Here is a 10,641-nt window from a genome sequence, read left to right on the forward strand (position 1 = left end):
GAGAAATGGAGAGGGAGAGAGAGAGTGAGAGAGAGAGAGGGAGAAAGAGATCGTCGTATCTAACGGGGAGTCGAAACTGAAAGCTGGTTTCAACGTGAAGCAGAGAGAGAAAGAGAGAGAGAGAAAGGGAGAGACCAGCTCATTCATCCCCTCGGGACTCTTACTAGATATGCAAATATTCGTGATTTAACAGGAGGTGTCTCTTATATGCATGCAGATCCGTGTAACCACCTTCAGAAAGAGAGAGAAAGAGAAAGAGAAAGAAAGACGAAGATAGAAGACCCGGAGAAAGAAAGGGAAGGGGTGATAGAGAGAGAGAGGGAAAAGGAGAGAAGAAGAACGTGCTTTGCAGCTTAACGTTTTGCACCCTCCCGATAGTCATCCACGGAAATTGAGGAGACAATATCGCAGCTGTGACTAGCTCGAGACAATTAGTAGAACGCGAGACGACATAGAAATCTCTCTGCGGTCTTTGTAAATTCTTGTTCTCTTTCTTTTTCTTTATCTTACTCATTTTATATCTTTCTCTTGGTCTTTTTCTTTCTTTACCACGGATTGCGAAATTTCGTTCGACAAATTGCGTTTTGTGGCTCCTACGTTAATGCCCACATCCTTCTCGAGACTTTGATTCTTTCGCATTTTTTTTATTTTGCCCTTTTAACTGTTTTTCTCTTCCTTTTTTCAAACTCGTCGTAGAGATTAGAACGAAGAGAATATCCTTTTTTTTTTCTTAACGTTAAAATGATTCTTCTTTTCCGAGAGATGTTCTCCTAATCAGGACAACAATCGGTAAATTATTTACAAAAACGAAACGTTTTAACGATATTTAATTTTAATTCGCAAATAAAAAAGTTATGCCCCCGTGTAAAAGGTAAATAAACTAAAAATGCACGGCAAAGGGAAAAATATATTTCTGACACGAATGGATTTAGTTTTATTAATTAACCGTTTTTCTTCCGATTTTTTTTTCCTTTTGTTCTTTTTTTAAGGGGAAAATTAAACGTAAGCTTTTACGCTGAAGTGCATTGAGCAATATTTATGAACATATTTCGTCCTTTCAGGTAATACGCGTCAATGTAAGTATACACAAATATTATATCCTTCTGGTCAACCTATATAAATGCATATACGTTGCCCAGAGAAAATGAAATCTTTTAACTAGCTCATCTTATTTCATTTGAAACTAGGTAAAAGAGATATTCAATATCAACTCATGTTTAACTCGTTGTAGATCAACATTTAAGTCTAACTTTGAAAGTCTAATAAACAAATGTAAATCTTTGCATACTGTAACTATTTTCGTAATTTATTCTCGACCAACTCTGATTTGATTTTTTCTAGCTTACGTATCTCATGTTCTTGCATACATATACGTTTACTTTAAAAGTAATTTTGAAATGAAAGAAACTATGAAATGAAGGAAACTATGTTTTATTAATTAAATGAAGTGTCAAGTCTCAGTATTGACTTAAAAGTTTTAAAAGAAAAATAATATTTTCACGAACTCGTGTAAATATATTATTATAAATAAAAGTTACATCATTAAAAATATTAAATAAATAAATGTTAACTTCAATCTTATTATGTCCTTAAGTATTACATTTTTTATATCTAAAAGTCAATTATTTTAATGTTTAAATGATTCGAATTTTTTTTTCTTTCTTTTTCATACCTTTTGATTGCATCTGCCCATAAAACTGTTTCTTTTTCTATACACAGAGCTATTTAATTTTATTATATTTTATATTTTACATCATTTGTTAGATGCTATTATTTTCTTTAGAAAAGACTTTTATTCTTTCGATTGTATATCGTCGTATTAAAATTTACAATTTTCGTATATTGTTATCAAATATGTCTATTAAATAAATAAATTAATTAATTAAATCCTATTTAAAAATATCAAAATTTTCAACTCTCGACGTCCATAATGAAAAGAATCAATTTGATACGTAAGCTATTAAATGTTCCTGCATATATATTATACTATTTCTGATGTATAACGAGCAAGAAGGAGACAGGGTTGAGTAGCTTGTCGGAGTTGAGTATATGGTATTCATGGAAATTGAGGTTGGATCTTGAAATCAACGATAGGGTTGCCGTTCAGGTGGTAACTATAAATCAGGATCATACATCACGATGCTTACGATTCACGCTTCCATCAAATTGATCGAGCTATTAGATGGTGGAAGGGACAAAGGACCACGAAGGATATTAATTTCGCACTTTGTCATTCAATCTAAATACTCGTTAAACGGCTTACAAGACACGAAACCATTTTGTATTTTCTCGTGTAAATATTCTCGCTGATCGAATGAAAATTTAATTTTTCGAATAAAATAAACAAAACGTTTGGTTAGAAGACTTATAAATAATATAAGAAGTTATTAAAAATGAATATATACGATTAAGAGATATTAAAAATAATTTCACTTGTACTCACCAAAAACAGTTATGCCAAATTAATTCTAAGAGACAGGATCTTCCGTATGTCCTCTCTCCTTGGTAGTCTTCTTGAGAATAACTTCAGACAAAAGCTAAAGTCGAATTGTCCGTACTGTCAGTTTATTTTGGAGACCCCATGCGTCGCTTGATGTTTCACTAATAGCCAGGAAATATATTATATTGTACATCTCTAAAACTCTTTCTCCTTCTATGCTAGAATATTTAAATTATTTTTTTTATATCGATGAAAAATGAACGCATGCAGAAATATGTAAATTAATGAGTCGCCTATAATGAACTTTTCATTAATTCGATTATACTTACAGAATCTTTGATTTACACTACGTATGAAAAAAAAAAAATAGAAAATTATTATAACATATTTTTACAAATTTGATAACATCAATCTTATATTCCCTATAAAAAATAAATATCTTTTTTTTTCAGAATATTTGTAATCAATTTGATTACACTCCAAATGGTTTTCTTTCTTTTTCCTAATGGAACACGTAATTTTACAGAATTTATTAACTTTATTGCAACAAATTTAGATATTTTACATTGGAAATAAATTTTAAATCGAATATCTACGATTAATCATAAATTCTCCTCGTTGTTTAAATCCTCGTTTATATTAACATATAGGTTAATAATTTCAATCTTATATAAGTTATGATCGAATTCGTTGTGTCATTAATTATATCATTCACGTTCCCGTCATTTTACGAAATACGATCGACCATATAATTATGCGTATAACTACCGATTTGTTAACGTTATTCGTAAACGTCGCTTGTGCACGATTCAATTGTAATTTCAATTTTAGCATGTTCACCCATACCAGACACAGACCAGACAAAAAAGTGAATAGTAACGAGCGTGGCAGATGTTCGGGAATCATTTGCTCGATCTTCCTTCAGCAAAAATTTTCTTCTTCGATATACTATATTTATTCAAATTAAATATCTGCCCATTCGTAAAAAACTTACGTGACGAGTATTCGTTTAAAATTTTGCGTATTATTCTAACAAGAATATCATTGAATCTCAAATAAATAAGCATATTAATCCTTGAACAATTGTAAAATAGCCTAATCAAGAAAATTTTGAAGAAAATATTAAGACTAGTTCATTTTATTGCACTCGAAGTTAAAAACTACTGTAATTTTTTACGATAAGTTTTTAACCTTTCGATAATTTGTGACAGAGAGAGAAAGAGAGAGAGAGAAATAGAGAAGTTTCATGATGCAAATATCAGCAGAATCATTGAAAATCAGTCCACGTCCACGTCCAGAATATCACAAACCGTTACTGTTTGAGTAGAAATGTAGGGGATGTGAAGGATCTCGGGGTGAACACGTAACTCTCGTAAAAGTGAAACTCGTGAAAAAGTGCTCGTTAAATCATACTTTTTTTTTCTCGCCCTGTTGCTATTTTTCCTCTACCTTTTCATTTATTCTTTCGCTCTTCTCAACGTCCTTCGAATGTCGAATATTATATGAAAGTTCGCTCGGTCGAATTATTTCGTCCCTTTTTTACTAGTTAATTATTCGAACAATTCTATTCGTCTAAAATTCATTTACGTTGAATTATATTATCGCGTTTTAAATATAAATTAATAATTTCTAATAAATAAATATAAAAATAAAAATTATTAATGGATATAAATAAATGAAAATATGAAGATACGATGTACACACCCGTTTCACAATTTTTATACGTGTCATTTGAAACGGCAGAATACCAAGAACTGATATTACCATACAGTTATCGTTGTAACATTTGAAAATTGATCGAATTAAATTCACCACGATTTTTTCATATTTTCATTAACATATTTTTATAAAAATTCTTTTTAATATTTTTGTTCGCATTGGTAGACTCTATTTACGTTGTTTCTTGTCTTTAAAAAAAAATACCCGTGTGAAACGGATAATTTATTAAAATGAAAGAAAATTTGTATAATTAAATATTCAATGTGTTTGTAATTGAAATCAGATGAATTTGTTAAATGAAAAAAAAGTATTATAAGTACAATTTGAAAATTAAACTTAGACGATTCAATTGTACCCATTTTCTTCTCGAAGAAAGAGGTAAATACTGAAAAACCATCTGCTCGTGACGCAGAAGCCAGTAAGTTTACTTGCATTTAGAAAGAATGCCACAAAAAAGTTCTAGGATTCTTCTTGGTCGATTTTAGAGACGAAAAAATTAAGACTCTCCTTTCTTCCTTTTGACCCTTCTTTCTTATTTTCTTCTGACAAAGGATAATAATTTTTCTCGTTGCTTTATGTTCGGGAAGAAAAAAAAACAAATAAGAATGTTCCTTTTTCTTTTTCTTTTTCTTTTCTTTTTCCCTATCTGCTCGAAGAAAAATAATTTATTCTCTTTCGAACATTTTACCTTCCACCATTCTTTGCGCTTCAAGGTCACTTAAATCACTTTTCTCGTAAAAGTGATATTCCCAACCGAGATATAGACATTTTTTTATTGCAACTTATAGATTAACGACTTGAATTATCACATAAATTTCGGAAAATATATACAATATTTTTCATAACACACACACCTTAAAACCATTTACGTTACATTTTATGAAAACAATAAAATGGAAATCTGAAAAAATGAGATATACAATTTTTTCTTTTATAATTTCTTTATCTTCTACCTGTTGAATTAAATAAAAAATTTCATATTAAATATGTGCGTAGAACATATTAAATATATGCGTAGAACATATTTTATATTATATTTGAACGGATTTCCGTGAAAATATAAAACAACTGTGCATTTATATCAAATTAAATGAAAAATGTTGAATTAAAGTCTAAACCTTGGAATATTATTCCCTAAGCATTTTTTAATTTCAATTTTAATTTATCATAATTCTAAAATAAGAGACAGATTTCATCCGAACAAATGAAGAGAAGATGTGGATGGATGGTAGTTCATATATATCTAAACTATTCAGATGTTCATGAATATCTCAATAGTTTAGCCTAGTTAACTGACTAGAGCAGAGTTTCTTGGTAGAACTTCTACGATAAGGACCAACCTATGTTGCCTAGCCTAAAACAATGAACGTTAGCCAATAGCGAAGTCAAAACTGAAGTTACTTTCTAATAGCATGCACTAATAGGAAATATACTAATACGATTCACTAGCTATCCCGAAATTATAGATATACGAACTGAAAACAGTGATATTCTAATTGAAAAATGAGATAAACGTTCGCATTTCGACATATCAGTGCAATAATAAATTAATTATTAATTTTATAAAAAAGTCATTTTCTTGAACAAATTATTGCCTACTTTAAAAATAATGAGAATTTTACATACGAAAATAACGAAGTTTCTTTTCCATATAATATATCAAAGTTGAAAAATAAATGAAATATATAAGCTTTAATTTTTCGTTATTTAAATTGAACGAAAGAAGATCGAACGAATGAATGAAATGAATAAAATATTCTTCAAACGATTTTGCAAAAATTCTCCTTTGATATTTTTCTACCCACAGAGGATCGCAAAAATAAAATTTTATTTTGCATAACATAACATCCACACACGTAAATTCGTCTTTTTGAAATGTAAACAAAAGAAGTATCCATGTACAAAGAGATGTGGATTTTGTAAATTTAGATATCATATGATTAGATATATACATATGATTATGATATATACATATATTACCCACATGTGGTATCCAAAAATAAAATTTATTTTCTAAAAACAACCACGTAAAGCTTTTATTCGCTTGAGTTGGTGATTTTGATTTAGATATCATATGATTAGATATATACATTTACATGTACATATATATGTATATATACACATATGTATTATGTATTACGACCAGCATGTGGTATACCTTGTTGGTATTGATTATCTAAAAACGAAACCTCTGCAAAGCTTTTATTTCGCTTGAGTTGGCTCCTTGCTCTGTTAATTAAATTCGAGAGAAAAATTTGTGATTTTAATTGTGTTTACTCGTTGTGTCGTGTCTTTTCTTTCTCTCTCTCTCTCTCTCTCTTTCATTCTATTTGTATCACTAATAATCCTGATGAATTAATAATTGCTTTCAGTAAACAATTAATTAATAGTAACATTTAAATATCATTTAACACGTTGAGTGCTACGTCAGTCCCTAAGAACTGACATTGAACTTTCCGTTTAGGGGTCAATCTCTGGGGACTGATAGTAAACTTTTCGTTTGGACGACGTGGGTCTTCTTTACTCCTCCGTGGCTTTTTTGACTGATCGTCTCTTGGTGATCATCTTTTTGCCTTTCTGGTTCGCTAGCGCCTAAGCGAAAAGTATATCAAAATCAATGCCGTACTCAATGTTTTAATTGAGATGATCTTATTAAATAGAATTTTTTATTCATCATTTAAAAGATCAATAAAACGATTTAAGCTTCATTCGTATTCATTTGTTATTTCAATCACATTATTAGAATTAAGATAAACTTCGTTCAATTCTTAATAACTATTTTTATATTTAAACAAAAATTATAAATAAATATTTTCACAATCGTATACTTATTGTCATAGAAATTTCTTTCTTTCGTATATAGAAATTGTATTGATTATAATAAAAATATATATTTAACCTTACGATATTCTTTTCTCTTAAATTAGATAATTGAAATATTCTTTTTACAAGTTACATAAATAAATTCACTTAGACATAAGATATAGACGTTCACCTAATCAATAATTAATTAAACTATGTGTATAAGGCCATAAAATGCAGGAGTCATGAAACAGAAAGAAAGATATATGAAGAAAGAGAGAGAAAGAGAAAATAGAAATCACTATTATAAAAACGTGAAAGTGCTCTGGCAACTGGACAAGCGAGTAACTCCGAATCTACTCCCGTTTGGCTTTGACATTTGAAAAGAGAGAAAACCATCTAATACATCTCTAGCCTGTTTACTTGAATCATTGTGTGTATATGTAGTATATTTGTTCAAAAATTCTTCGAGTAAACTTTCGTGAAAGGCGAACTAGTTTTTTTTTCGGTGAAAGCAAGTAACATCGAAGATCAATTTTGCTAATAACAATCGTTCTAAGTGGTAGACAAAAACATTTTTTCAAATAAATATTATTTGCATGCGCAATTTTATTTATACCAATTCTAAGAAAGTAATTTTATTGAATAATTATAGAAAAATTGATTTTGATTTAACTTGAATTTAAAAGATTATTCGAATAAATTTTACAAGTATATATTCAAATACGAAATATCTTTTTAAGAAATAAAAAATAAGATGAAATTAGAAATAGATTTAATGTTGTTAAGGTCGAAATTATGACAACGGAAATAAACTTTCGAGTTTCGCATTTCCGGCAAAACAAATTTTCAGAGTAAAATTTTTTACAATTTTAAAAGCGTGATTTTTTTAAAGGATCAATTGTTACTAAAAGTAAAAAAAGCGATGATCTGCACAGTCGAATCAAAAACACGTTTTTTTCTATCTCCAAAGTGCACAATCCAAATAGATGAAAATGGATTATGAATCGTCATAGGCGTTATGTGCTTACGAGCATTTGTTGTATAGTACACCTATATTTTTGTAAGCGTATTTTCAACTATATTTTGGATTTTTCCAGGATTAATAAACATTCTTTTATCTTATATTTTATTTATATTAATATAATGTTTCAATTCAAAATTATAATATCAGCGTATTTTTATCTCGAATTTCTAGAAGTAATAAAATTTAATATCATTTACTCTACGTTCGCTCTCGTAAAATTCGTATTTCGAAAAATTTTATTTTATTCTGTAATAAAAAAAATTTCAGGAAAATGTATTTGTTACATCGTAAAATTATTATTATTATTATTGCATTCTTCGTAAATTTGAATAATATTTTATCACATAAATACGCTCATCGGGTATTTATGTAATAAAATAAATAACAATTTAATAGCTCAAACAAATTAGAATTGAAAAAATATATTTTGTACAATTAAAAAATATACATATTTATAGAAAATTATAACAAGTATAAAAATATTTATGTAAAAATACTGTACCTATTTAATTAAAGAAATACGAAGAGACGAAAGATACCTAAGTTTATTTTCAAAATGTCAATGAAGAAACGATATTATCGATTTCAGTCTTAGTTAGTATGTGACACACTTTTCCTGAGGTTAAATCGCACGGAACACATCTTGCTATTTTGATGTAGAGTGCAAGAAAGCTTTCAGCAACTGTTTGTTTTTTCTCTCCCCTTTGTCTTACTACTAGTTCTTTATCTCTATTTCCAACGTTTTTTGAAAAGCAAAGTACCCAGAAAAAGTACAGCACTCAGTAACACGTTTACATTTCTACCTAAAAGACAAGGAAGAGGTTATTCAAGCATCGATTTATAGAAAAATAGGACTCAAATATGCGATTTGTCGATTATACAACTAGAAATTCTTGTTTGCAAAGAACTCAATATTTTTATCCCAAAATATATCTACAAAATAAAAACAATTGAATGACCGTTAAAATACTTTTAAATATGTATAAATTATTTTTAAATCAATGTTTAAACAAATTTTTCATCAATCAACAACTGATGTCAGATTATTTCCTTTTTTTTAGATTGTTAAAGTGTTTAAGCGAGAATGAATATTACGTTTAAAAAGATTGCAAGAATCTAAACGTGGAATGCTTATAAATGATCAAATTATGCGTGTTACCTTAGCAATTCGGGTTAGCAGTAACTATAGTTCGCGAAAGATCTGACCAAGATAGGAAGCTCTTACAATGTCTAACGTGCAAACACGTTCACTAAAAAGGCGAATGTTTTTACTTAAATTACGTATCCCTTATAGTGCAAAAAAATTTTATTTATGCTAAAAACAAATTAAAAAAAAAATATATATATATATATTTAACTGGTATTACTTTTATATTATATAAGAATAATATAAGAAACTTTTTTTTACTTTTTTTCCCGATAAACTCAAGTTCACTTATGTACAAAAAATGAAATATTCTTGTATTTATTATAAATAATAAATAATAGTAATCATTAATTCCAACTATATTGCTTTTCAGCATAGTATCTTAAAATTTGTTCAAAAGATTTATTATATGAAATATTCTAGAAAAGTACAGAACCACATAACTATATACATTTTATCCAAACGTTGATTCCTCGATTTTCCTTCTAGAAATTTTCAAAGGAAAATTTTCAAATATTTGTCACGTTGAATAAAATTCGAGAATAATTTATATTCTATGTATCAAAAAAGATCCGACACGATAAAATTTGTTATCAAGACTTCAACTTCGACTATAACATGCAATTAATTAAATAATAAATATTAATAAATAAATTTCTAATTAACGATATAATTAATACCACGATAAAAAAATGATAATAATTGCAATAACATTGAACTAACTGAATAATTTTTTTTATTTGAATTATCGATATATTCTTCTTCCTTGTCGTTCATTTGAATGTATAAATTATTTAAATTAATAGTAATTAAATAAAACGAAAATAAGAAAAGAAATAATATTGCATTTGCACTTTTATCGAATCGGTAAGAAAGTTTTCTTAAGAAAGTTTGAAAAATTTCATTCGTAAGAATAATCCACGAGAAACCGAACTGGTTTCTTTGTTACGTTTGGCGAAAAGAAGAAGAGTAGTTTCGAAAAGTGAATACAAAAAATGGTGATAACTAGACACCCGTCAAGTTTATTGTCACGTCTCAAAGAATATTTCAATGTCTTCGAACTTGCGAAAAGGGAATTTTTCTATAACGAGATCCTTTCTATGATTTGCATTCTTGCTTATTTTCATCTAACTAAATCGAATTATATCAAAAAATAACAGCATATATAACAATTTATCATTTCGTCTAAGACTTGTTTAAATATCATTGACAATTAACGTTAGTTAATAGTATTACATTTTAATCGAATTAAATTAAATTCATCTCGGTTTTATATATTGTTTTTGATATCAATACAAAAAAAGAAAAGAAATTCAATAAACGTTTCTGTGATACACAAAACAAGTTGAAAGAAAATCACACTAAATTAACATTAACTCTTGTTTTGTCCTAAATTTTAATAATAAATAAAATTAGTATAACAATACTTAAGATTTTATTTAAAGAAAATTTAAATGAAATAAGATTAATCGTAAAGATTATATTTAAAAGATGTGTATTCTTAGC

General features: G+C 27.9%; 1 long non-coding RNA gene across 1 annotated transcript; it reads right to left on the reverse strand.

Moving 5' to 3' along the window:
- Positions 1 to 8,691: 8,691 nt before the first annotated feature.
- Positions 8,692 to 9,256, reverse strand: LOC122516132. The gene is made up of 2 exons (XR_006303498.1): positions 9,148 to 9,256; positions 8,692 to 8,791 (listed from the first exon to the last, which is right to left on the reverse strand). It is a non-coding gene; the product is annotated as an uncharacterized LOC122516132 (long non-coding RNA).
- Between the last annotated feature and the right edge of the window lie 1,385 nt (positions 9,257 to 10,641).

Source organism: Polistes fuscatus, unplaced genomic scaffold (genome assembly GCF_010416935.1).
Source record: "Polistes fuscatus isolate 324 unplaced genomic scaffold, CU_Pfus_HIC Scaffold2, whole genome shotgun sequence".
In the NCBI taxonomy this organism is placed as follows: domain Eukaryota; kingdom Metazoa; phylum Arthropoda; class Insecta; order Hymenoptera; family Vespidae; genus Polistes; species Polistes fuscatus.